At 37.2% G+C, this 13,051-nt stretch overlaps 1 non-coding gene across 1 annotated transcript; it reads right to left on the bottom strand.

Annotated features, from left to right (window-relative positions):
- Positions 1 to 12,944: 12,944 nt before the first annotated feature.
- On the bottom strand, positions 12,945 to 13,051 carry LOC146936600 (small nucleolar RNA R71). The gene has a single exon (XR_015033617.1). It is a non-coding gene; the product is annotated as a small nucleolar RNA R71 (small nucleolar RNA).

The raw sequence follows: 13,051 nt of genomic DNA, 5'->3' as shown, positions 1-13,051 counted from the left end.
TTTCAATGATTAAGATTAGGTGTCATTGCATAAAAGTTATATTCTGTAGTTTGTAACATCATTGTTTCTACAAATGTGTTTCCGTGGAATGCTATAAACATTTTTATCTTTAAATGTATGCATCATGTTTCAGCAATTTTTTTAAGAGATGTTAATTTTCATTTGTTTCAACAATGTTGATGCATCTTTTCTAAGAATATAGGTTAAGATCATAGGCGAATCAATTAAATGACATAATGCACTGATAAAGTTAATATTATCAGTCCTATATGCAACAAATTATACGAGTTTAACTTTTCTTGTTAATTGGTGACCATATTCATCCAATTTTTGTTTTGTTTTGAAAGAGGCAGAAATTTAAATCATAAATTATGACCAATCTTATGTGTTTCACATGCTAAAAGACTTTAAAATTCAATAAATGTTGTTCAACTTACATACATGATTTCTTTATCAGATTAAATTTTGGAAACAACCATTATTTTTTAGTTAGAGATCCTGACTAACCCAGAACCTAATTACACATGCAAGTCAAATAACTTCGCAAGAGTTGATGACATGTTTTCAAAAAAGCAGACAAAGAAAAGGTCAATCACTCCTTCTTGATGTGTTTGACTAACTTAGTGGAAGACAATTACGTTGGATTATAGGCATCAGATGCAATTCCGAACTTGTTCCAAATCATTTTCACCACAAGTAGAGAAGGATTGTTGTAATAAGCATAAAATTCTCATACTTAAAATGAAGATAATATTAATAAATACAATAACGCTATCATTCATTAAATCACACAGAAACTCAACGCGTTTATTACACCTTGGGAATGTTAAGGAAATCTGAGCACTCAGCAGAAGCATTGTTCTTCTCGAGAATGAATGACTGGGTTGGATTATCATAGATAATATTCTACAGTAATAAAATTGAAAACTAAATATAAGTGATAGAAAAGAAACAGTCAAATCAATTATAAAAAAAAAAAATAACAGGACAGACACAAAGAACCTCATCAAGTTGTTGCTCCTCTAGCTGAATTTCATCGGGCTGAAGATGAGATTTAATTTCCTTGATTACAGCAGGATCACGGGAAAAACCTAAAACGGATGATTGATGATAGTATATGGTTGATACTTGACACGTAACACAAACTCATGGCCAAGTAGTTTATCTAGATGTTTTGAATATATTTTAGGATCATCATCACTGACTTTCATAAATAAATACAATTATATAAGTACCATGCAGAAAATAAGATGAAAACTAAATTAGGGATACCTCTTGCATAGTCTTCCTAAGAGCTTGGACAGTAATACCAATAACCTGAAGACATTCACTATCCTAAAACACAAATCCATCCTTGTGACCATCATGAACAACTTGCACAATTACCTAGTATCTGATAAAATGGATAGATAAAAAAACATATCAGAAATGTGCCAAACAAAAAAGCACTCATCCACCACATTAAATTTTAAATATGTAACCTAATCAATGGAGCATCAACATCATGTCCGCATGTACATCAATAGCTAGCACCATTTGACTTTGATGCCTTTAGATATTGGTGCAATGAACTCGATCACCTTAAATCCGAGAAAGAAACAAAAAAACAGATATAAATCAAAATGTACACTAATAAGTAACTTTGATAAATCATAAAGGAAATGACAACAAATCTTAACTAACTCCATATGTTGATTCTCATTGCTACCAATCACAATCCAAGAATCAAGTACTCTAAATCCTATTTTCCAAATGTCCAAATCCTTTTTGAGATCCTTAATGTAGTCATATTCCCTTGATATTGAAATCCCTATATAGAAATACAACAATACATCATTGAATTTTATTCCCTTTGTTCATTCTGATATCGAAAGAAGCTAACATATTTCTATGTGATCAATTTTTGTATCATCAAATCAACCTGATCTTAAATGCATTAATTTCTGTATCATCAACTTTCTGGACATCAATGATATGACCAAAACAAATTCACACCTATCAACTTTTGTACGACTCAATGATATAATAAAGAATAAACCAAATATTAAAATTGTTACACCTTTAGGAATACTCACAAAATCAAACAGCTATCAAGGTCAACACCTGAGCATTTAAGGGAACCTGGCTAGTCCCAGCATCCTTCCCACCTCGCCCCGTTCCAGCATCAGGACCTTTCCTGTAACATCCCGCTCGTCAGCTAATGGAAATTTCATCTGCTAAATGTATCAGAGGACTAAGATTCATAGAAAGTGAGCATGATGAATAAAGTTAAGTACGACGAAAGATATTAATGAGCAATATCAGTCAAGCATGAGTTATGTATCAGAGTCAGGTAACACGACTGAGACGAAGGGCATTTAAGTAAACTCGCACAAAGGAGTATATAAGCGATTTTGGGGAAAAATATCTCATTTCCCACTTCACTTTCTCTCTCTAGGTTTTTGGGAAAACCTTTCTCTCCTCCTTCTCTCTAGATATGCGCCCTCCTTCCTTCTCCAATCCATCCAAAGCCTTCCAAATTCATGCAATAGATGGCTTAGCAAGCAAGAAACAAGTAGAGGAAGAGATTGAAGCATGGTTTAGAGGAAAGGGCTAAGGATCAAGAATGAAGTGGAATTAGGGTTTGAAGCTTGAAGATCAAGTGCAAATCATTAGGTGAGTTCTTAGATAGAACCCACCATTGGGATTATGTGTTTAATTGCAAGCAAAACATGATTTTTGTTAAGATTAGAGAAATATGAGTTTTAGTACCCTAGCCTTGATCTTGCTTTGTACATGTTATTATTGCCATAAAAGATGTTTTATAATGTATATATATGTTGCTGGATGTTTTGGTGCATTGCAGGAACCATTAGAATGAGTTTTGGGTCAAAAATTGGAAATTTGGTACCACAGACCCGAAGAACTACGCTATTAGCGAAATCTACGCTAATAGCGTAATTCCCCAGAAAAGCCACGCTCCAGGGGCGCTATTAGCGCAGCCCTCTGGACCAGCCAACATGCTTTTTGGCTGTTGGCTCAGTGTGGGTCGGTGGTGCGTTCCGATGCTTTTCTTTCAACGTTTTATGACTTTGTAACCCCCAAAACAACATCGAATCAATGCACATAACATCAAGCAATCGTTGAATCAAGAATCATGGTAATCTTAACATGTACATCAAGAGATGCACAAGAGAGTTTAAGCCGATGAATTCGGGTAGTAAGCACTAAGAAAGGGAAGAACTAGAGCCTCGACATAGTAGTCGAGAACTAGCAAGTTTAGCATGAAATCCCTAAGTATGTTAAGTATAGGAATGAACCTAAGTAAGTAAGACGCGAAGTGTAATCTCTTCGCATATGATCATGTATGATTAGTTAGCACATTAAGTCATGGATTGATTAGTTAATCTCTCCACTAAGAATAAGAATGTATAAGTTTACTGCTAATCGGATCGACTCAAGGGTCCGAGGTAATAGGCAAGCAAGTATGAATATGATTATGTATACGCATGACAAGACTATGACTTAATAAGTAGGTGGCATGTCTCTTGTTATCCACATCAGGGGGATACAAGAGGTTCTCGATCTAAGGGGAACGATTCAAGCCGTAAGGGACCCGCATGCCACTGAAATTAACAAGACGTAGGTGCTCGTGTCTCTTGTTATCCACGCCAGGGGGATACGGGAGGTTCTCGACCTAAGGGGAACGGTTTAAGCCGCAAGGGACCCGCACGACACCGAGGGAGTCCGATGTACGTACATCGGTCATGTATGGGATTGATCTCGGGGTTACTCCACCCGGGACTATCCGTAAAATGAATCAAGATAACATTGTTTGTTCAACGCTAACCAATATGAATGAACTTAAATACGTTTATGTATGATACGATTATGATTATGAACACGTATGAACTCATGTACGAATATGTATGAGATTAAGAGCAAGCTATGAACATGATACCGATGACGATCTTAGGTTCCCCTAATCGTCCGGTTTAGCATCGTGCCATGATTATGTTATGTATAGGCCATGATACTTAAAATGTATTCTTGACAATGCGGTTCTAGTTTCCCCCTCGACCGCCATGACACGTATAGGGAGTGAAGCCTATAACAAGTGAGATAAGACTATGACGGCTCTAGTATGCACTACCGTCTAAGTATGCAAGTCCCCACACACGTATAATCAACCGCCAGGTTGTAATGTAGACACGTGGCGACCGTAGGTTTCCCCTTGAGGTTGCCTATAGCCTAGGATTTAGGGGAACTCACTGAGACCTTATGTCTCATCCCAATCCTTATTTGTTTCAGATAAGCAGGGTGCTATGCAAGCTTGAAGCTGGATGAATATTACTTCAAGGGTTCGTTCGTAAAGCTGCAGGACGAATATGGACACTAAGGATGTATTTTTATGTGTGGATGATTGTATTGTATTATTATTTATACGAACGGGACTTGATGTAAATATTATTCATTCGGGAACAATTTTGATGTTGTATAATTTAATGTATCCAGTACTAATATTAACGCATGTGCCAGACTTTCTAGATACGTCTGGTATGGGTGTTACAATTGGTATCAGAGCAGGTCGATTCAGACCGTGCCTTGGGTCATTAAATTACAACTAAGGTAGTGGGACCATTGGGTTCCGGGTAAATGTTCTATTTGTCATTGTTAGTTGAGCCTGATCAACTCAATTTAACAATCGACGATTAGAACGGATACCTGAGAGCTGAATAGGACCCAGGAGGAACGAAGTATGTGATGAGGAAGTTTGATCGTGTCAAAAGGTGGCCGGTGAACTAATCAAGTAGAAGTGTGAATCCTCCGGGAATGTAAGGTATGTTTAGAAGGGACGTTCCAACAATGTCAGGTAAGATGTAGAGATACTTCGTGTACTCGTAAGTGAAGAAGTGGGATATATATCTAATCATGACCGAAAGATTCGGTAAGAGTTGTGGTTGGAACGGGTTTACGATATTCTGAAATGTCAGAACAATGTTACAAGGTAGTAAGAGGTCAACATATGTTAACGGAGTTAGCATGCTCTCAGGAATAGCATTATATGAATGAAGTTAAGTATATGTATGACTGGAAGTTGCATAAGTAGCAACATAATGAATTAAGCAGTTATTAGCGGATGAAGTTAAGGTTTATGTGGAAACTTTATGTTAAGAGACATGATGACAAGGTATTAGTTTCTGATGTGCCGGGAATTGAATTGATTGATGTTAATGCTTGCCATGCAAAGGTTATAGAAATGTTTTAAGACGTTTGGAAGGAATGATGTGCACTAGAGTACTTGAGGAAGTAAGATTTATATGTAAAATCCGATTTTTTTTTTAGAAAACTGAGTTGAAGAAAATACGCCAATAGCGAAATTTACGCTAATAGCGAAATTACTCCAGAGAATTTCGCTAATAGCGAACCTGGGGCGAAAATTTTCAGTTTTTCCAAAAATTGTCATTTCGTCTCTAGGGTCAGTAGTAGCTATTGGGGGTTGTTTTCACTATCTTTTATATGACAAACTTTTTCTATAACATCAAGTAACGAATGCACATCACATCCTATGATTTCTAAGGAAGAAATGCATGGAGAAGTATTAACGGAATCAATCCGGTTTAAGGTAGCTTTGAAAGTTAATGTGTCAAGAGTCAAGAACAAGTCAAGATCAAGAGAATAGAAGTTCTGGCAATTAGAAGAAAAGTCACGGATGTTTATGCATGAGTTATGAAGTAAGGAGTTAAAACGGTGCAAGGTTATAAGAAATCACAAGGTTCTCGGATTATGTGGAAATATGACATATCTCTCGAACCTATGTTTTGCTTAATCGACTTGCTAAGGCTCAATACGATGTCGAATTGTAAAGTTTAAATAATTTTAGAAAGATTTACGCTTATGGGTGATTGAGATTGACATTTTGAAAAAAATTCACGAGATTTTCCTAGGAACCGAGTTGCATCGACACTCGTAGAGCGGGTTAGACTTATTAGAGTCTAGGTTTGATGACACGTATGTGTTATCAACTCGTTCTATGATTTTAGAGCAACGGTCGGGGCCTAAACCCAATATATTTATAAAGTAGAAAATCATCAATGTCAATGACCCGTGCGCTAGTTACGAAGTTTTCTTTTAAAAAGAAAATCAACGAGCAAGCATTGGTATGATTAAGCAAAAATATAGTAGATGAGATTGTCAAAGGAATTTGAGTTACTCGGAAACAAGTTCAAGTACGACATGTATGTTTCAGCCGGTAAATCCAATCAGTAAAGATGTAAGGTTACCCCCAAGTCAAGTATTATGAGCATGAGATAAATTATCACGAGTTTTGGAATTCACAAAACAAGTGTAAGTTTGTGATGTTGGTTGCAACATGGAAGTTAATCGTTAAATACGAAACATGGGAGTTTTAGTATGTATGAAGCTTGGTGGAGAATAAGATTGTTTAAGGTGTTTATATGTTATGCCTTGCATTTTTCCTTGTCTGTTATGTTCATCGGTTGTCTGGGGTTGAAACAGATCCAAACATGAGAGTTTAACAAGAAGTTTCGAACAAAATTGCAGAAATCATTCAAGAACTACGCTATTAGCTTGGCTTACGCTAATAGCGAAATTTACAGCATCTTCCAGAGGCTTACGCTAATAGCGAAATTCTGGCATGGCTGGAAATTTTCTGCGCTATTAGCGTAGCTTGCGGGAAGTGTGAACTTTTCTGCATTTTTAAAACAACCTTTTATGCTCTAATCTTGTTACTTTGATTTGTTCTTAATGGAACATCTTTAATCCAATTGTTTTCATTTTCAAATTTCTTTAACAAATCAAAGAGAACTCTCTTATGCTTGAACATGTATCAAGTAACCCTAGACTTCCTTGTTTGAATAATAATGGGAAGGTAAATGTCACAATCAACTTTATGTATTTACCAAGAACTCTAGAAAAGGTATTAATGCTCAAGAGATAACCGGATGAGATGATATGGAGAATCAAGTTTAGTGTTCTGAGGAAGAGGAATAAGTTTACGTTAAGAAGTCCAAGGATTTCCTATGGACATGTAAGCAGTATGGTAAGTATGTTATTATGAAAGGTGATGCCACTCTCGAGTTGAGAAATGAGAACTATACTTTCGTATGCGATACTTGTTAAGTGAAAACGATACTAGATAAAACATGTTAAGTCATGATTTTAAAATTTTTAAAAGTTAAGATTGATATTATGGAACTTGGGAACGATGTTTTATTTAAACTCATGGAAATTATACATTTTCGAAACTGATGAGATACGTCGTAAGTGAACTCACTTAAGACGTACCAACTTCAGGACCAACTTGTCGTGGACAAGTTTAGGGCGAGTTGTTAAATCTTTTTCAAATATAGAAATTCGTCCGATGGTTCTGTGGTACTATTACAAATTCAGTTTTGAAAATGATAAAATATTTTAGTCATGTATATATATATTCGTTCCAAGAACCTGAATACCAGAGCTTACGGAAATTTCATCAAGAAAGATTCTAAGACACGTATCGTTATCATTTAGCAAGAGATGACACTTGAAAGTATGTACATGTTATGGAAACGACAATGTTCGTATGAAGCCAATATCATGTGGATACACAGAATTGTGTTAAGAGTATACGATGTAAGTGCAAGTGGAATTACTAGTAAGTTTCACGAGTATGTGAACTATAATATTGGTTAATGGGTTGTCAGATGAAGTGGTGAGTTGATTTCACCTTTTCATGTCAAGCTATATGAGTTACCCATTAGTTCGGGTGTGATAAGATGCAATGGAATTGCGATGAAATCAGAAGATTTCCTAAAGCTCTGAAACGAGATAAGAGATTCATGGAATCGTTTATATGAGTAATGCAAGTAAGAAGCATGTGCCTCAAGGTACAGTAAGATTATGTATTCATGATAAGATGTATGTATGAAATATGTTTTAAAGTTACAAGTAAGCACTGCAGGGCAAACCTGGTTTCCGTAGAATCCCAGTTAAAAAAGCACTCATCCACCACATTAAATTTTAAATATGTAACCTAATCAATGGAGCATCAACATCATGTCCGCATGTACATCAATAGCTAGCACCATTTGACTTTGATGCCTTTAGATATTGGTGCAATGAACTCGATCACCTTAAATCCGAGAAAGAAACAAAAAAACAGATATAAATCAAAATGTACACTAATAAGTAACTTTGATAAATCATAAAGGAAATGACAACAAATCTTAACTAACTCCATATGTTGATTCTCATTGCTACCAATCACAATCCAAGAATCAAGTACTCTAAATCCTATTTTCCAAATGTCCAAATCCTTTTTGAGATCCTTAATGTAGTCATATTCCCTTGATATTGAAATCCCTATATAGAAATACAACAATACATCATTGAATTTTATTCCCTTTGTTCATTCTGATATCGAAAGAAGCTAACATATTTCTATGTGATCAATTTTTGTATCATCAAATCAACCTGATCTTAAATGCATTAATTTCTGTATCATCAACTTTCTGGACATCAATGATATGACCAAAACAAATTCACACCTATCAACTTTTGTACGACTCAATGATATAATAAAGAATAAACCAAATATTAAAATTGTTACACCTTTAGGAATACTCACAAAATCAAACAGCTATCAAGGTCAACACCTGAGCATTTAAGGGAACCTGGCTAGTCCCAGCATCCTTCCCACCTCGCCCCGTTCCAGCATCAGGACCTTTCCTGTAACATCCCGCTCGTCAGCTAATGGAAATTTCATCTGCTAAATGTATCAGAGGACTAAGATTCATAGAAAGTGAGCATGATGAATAAAGTTAAGTACGACGAAAGATATTAATGAGCAATATCAGTCAAGCATGAGTTATGTATCAGAGTCAGGTAACACGACTGAGACGAAGGGCATTTAAGTAAACTCGCACAAAGGAGTATATAAGCGATTTTGGGGAAAAATATCTCATTTCCCACTTCACTTTCTCTCTCTAGGTTTTTGGGAAAACCTTTCTCTCCTCCTTCTCTCTAGATATGCGCCCTCCTTCCTTCTCCAATCCATCCAAAGCCTTCCAAATTCATGCAATAGATGGCTTAGCAAGCAAGAAACAAGTAGAGGAAGAGATTGAAGCATGGTTTAGAGGAAAGGGCTAAGGATCAAGAATGAAGTGGAATTAGGGTTTGAAGCTTGAAGATCAAGTGCAAATCATTAGGTGAGTTCTTAGATAGAACCCACCATTGGGATTATGTGTTTAATTGCAAGCAAAACATGATTTTTGTTAAGATTAGAGAAATATGAGTTTTAGTACCCTAGCCTTGATCTTGCTTTGTACATGTTATTATTGCCATAAAAGATGTTTTATAATGTATATATATGTTGCTGGATGTTTTGGTGCATTGCAGGAACCATTAGAATGAGTTTTGGGTCAAAAATTGGAAATTTGGTACCACAGACCCGAAGAACTACGCTATTAGCGAAATCTACGCTAATAGCGTAATTCCCCAGAAAAGCCACGCTCCAGGGGCGCTATTAGCGCAGCCCTCTGGACCAGCCAACATGCTTTTTGGCTGTTGGCTCAGTGTGGGTCGGTGGTGCGTTCCGATGCTTTTCTTTCAACGTTTTATGACTTTGTAACCCCCAAAACAACATCGAATCAATGCACATAACATCAAGCAATCGTTGAATCAAGAATCATGGTAATCTTAACATGTACATCAAGAGATGCACAAGAGAGTTTAAGCCGATGAATTCGGGTAGTAAGCACTAAGAAAGGGAAGAACTAGAGCCTCGACATAGTAGTCGAGAACTAGCAAGTTTAGCATGAAATCCCTAAGTATGTTAAGTATAGGAATGAACCTAAGTAAGTAAGACGCGAAGTGTAATCTCTTCGCATATGATCATGTATGATTAGTTAGCACATTAAGTCATGGATTGATTAGTTAATCTCTCCACTAAGAATAAGAATGTATAAGTTTACTGCTAATCGGATCGACTCAAGGGTCCGAGGTAATAGGCAAGCAAGTATGAATATGATTATGTATACGCATGACAAGACTATGACTTAATAAGTAGGTGGCATGTCTCTTGTTATCCACATCAGGGGGATACAAGAGGTTCTCGATCTAAGGGGAACGATTCAAGCCGTAAGGGACCCGCATGCCACTGAAATTAACAAGACGTAGGTGCTCGTGTCTCTTGTTATCCACGCCAGGGGGATACGGGAGGTTCTCGACCTAAGGGGAACGGTTTAAGCCGCAAGGGACCCGCACGACACCGAGGGAGTCCGATGTACGTACATCGGTCATGTATGGGATTGATCTCGGGGTTACTCCACCCGGGACTATCCGTAAAATGAATCAAGATAACATTGTTTGTTCAACGCTAACCAATATGAATGAACTTAAATACGTTTATGTATGATACGATTATGATTATGAACACGTATGAACTCATGTACGAATATGTATGAGATTAAGAGCAAGCTATGAACATGATACCGATGACGATCTTAGGTTCCCCTAATCGTCCGGTTTAGCATCGTGCCATGATTATGTTATGTATAGGCCATGATACTTAAAATGTATTCTTGACAATGCGGTTCTAGTTTCCCCCTCGACCGCCATGACACGTATAGGGAGTGAAGCCTATAACAAGTGAGATAAGACTATGACGGCTCTAGTATGCACTACCATCTAAGTATGCAAGTCCCCACACACGTATAATCAACCGCCAGGTTGTAATGTAGACACGTGGCGACCGTAGGTTTCCCCTTGAGGTTGCCTATAGCCTAGGATTTAGGGGAACTCACTGAGACCTTATGTCTCATCCCAATCCTTATTTGTTTCAGATAAGCAGGGTGCTATGCAAGCTTGAAGCTGGATGAATATTACTTCAAGGGTTCGTTCGTAAAGCTGCAGGACGAATATGGACATTAAGGATGTATTTTTATGTGTGGATGATTGTATTGTATTATTATTTATACGAACGGGACTTGATGTAAATATTATTCATTCGGGAACAATTTTGATGTTGTATAATTTAATGTATCCAGTACTAATATTAACGCATGTGCCAGACTTTCTAGATACGTCTGGTATGGGTGTTACATTTCCTAGCCTTCATCTTTTTAGCCCGAGGTGATTCAGTCTGCAAGAATTTTGATGAGTCATAGATAGTATAATTTATTGCCTTATTTAGTTTAGTTTTATTTTAGATTTGATTTAGTTTTATTGCATTTTATTTTATATTAGAATATTTTACTTCAAATTATGTTTTATTTTATTTTAGGAATAAATATATGGTGGAAGGTGTCTTGGAGCAAAAGAAAGAGGACTGGAGCAAATACAGCGCAAGAATACGAAGATACGGGACAAAAATATGTTCCCACCAAGTCAGAAGCTTGGCACGGCCAGTGCCAACATGTGGCACGGCCGTGCCACCTCCCAGAGCCTCTTTTGCTGCTTTTTCTTCGGGCCCAAGTTACCCTGTTGCAGCTTTACTGTTTTACCCTTTTAGTTGCTTAGTTTCTAAGTCGATTGTAAAGCTATAAATAGAGTAGCTCTCCACCATAAACAAGGACGTTTTTACTTTGTTTATTTCAATTGCTATTTCAATAAAGTCTTTATTTCCTTTTACTTCCTTTGCAATTTACTTTTATCGCATTCTCTCTTCTTCCCCCATGTCTACGATGAACATGAGTGAGTAGACTTCTTTGTCTTGGGATCGTTGGATAAGTCTAATGACGTAATCCGGATCAAGCCAAGTCTTAAACCTTAATTAATTGTTACCCTAATTCCTAATCTTAATTCACCGTTTTAACATGAATTAATTATTATCAAACTGTGGAAGCGAACGCGGAGGGTTTGATAATGGTTAATTCATCATCACAGATATCAATTCATAAAGCGAACGCGGAGCTTTGATATCCGATCAAGTGAATTTAGACAAGGTTTGCGAAACATGAGAATAGTCTAGCAAACCTTGGGACACATAAAGTTTCGATCTTCAAGGGTCCCAAAGGCAATCACCCATGAGAATAGGTGTGGTTGTTGGAGGGATACACTCACTGACTTCGAGAGGAGCTGTGATATGCTAAAGAGAAACTTGTCCTTAGTAATTAGGATTAACGTTTAATTATAAGTTTAAGGCTTGCTTGTGAAAAGATTCGTTATTATGATGAACCAATGATCCCGAGGCTTTTTATTATCATTGTTATTTACTTTCAAAAACTGCACTCTCCAACTTCTTAATTCTTTCTCCTCTAATCAATATCTAAAAGTTAATTAGATTGACCAACTCCCTAGCGGAACGATACTCTTACTTACTACTATTACTTCGATAGGCCGTGCACTTGCGGTTTGGCCCTATCAAGTTTTTGGCGCCGTTGCCGGGGAGTTAACTAATTTAATTAGCTTTTTCTTAGTGATTAGAATTCTCTCTTCTTCTTCCTCTTTTTCTTTTTATTTTTAACTTTTTTTTTTCTGTTATCGTTAACTTCTTGGGTTCTCAACCTTGTATGCGAAGAACTAGAAATCAAGCGGTATTCATACCCGAGATCGAAAGGTTCTTACATAGAAGGAGGAGAGCAGCACAAAATAACACCGACATGGCCAATCGCACTCTCAAAGAGTATGCAACGCCGTCTACGGCTGAGCCACAAGCTGTTATTGTGTACCCAACGGTTGAGGATGACAACTTTGAAATCAAGCCTGCCCTACTTAACTTGGTGCAGCAAAACCAATTCTCGGGATCCCCCACTGAGGATCCCAATCTTCACATCTCTGTTTTCCTACGAATTAGTGGAACCATGAAGGAGAACCAAGAAGCCGTAAGACTTCATCTCTTTCCCTTTTCCTTAAGGGATAGAGCTAGCGCTTGGTTCCATTCCCTCGAAGTCGGTTCCATTACTTCATGGGATCAGATGAGGCAAGCATTCCTTGCCCGTTTCTTTCCACCATCTAAAACCGCTAAACTTAGAGACCAAATCACGCGGTTTAACCAAAAAGATGGGGAATCTCTCTATGATGCGTGGGAGCGTTTCAAAGAAATGCTAAGACTTTGTCCCCACCATGGCCT

Source organism: Medicago sativa, chromosome 3 (genome assembly GCF_051527215.1).
Source record: "Medicago sativa cultivar Bolivia chromosome 3, Bolivia_mono, whole genome shotgun sequence".
Taxonomy (NCBI): Eukaryota; Viridiplantae; Streptophyta; class Magnoliopsida; order Fabales; family Fabaceae; genus Medicago; species Medicago sativa.
The sequence above is the reverse complement of the archived record's forward strand: the minus strand, read 5'-3'. Positions and strand labels throughout refer to the sequence as shown.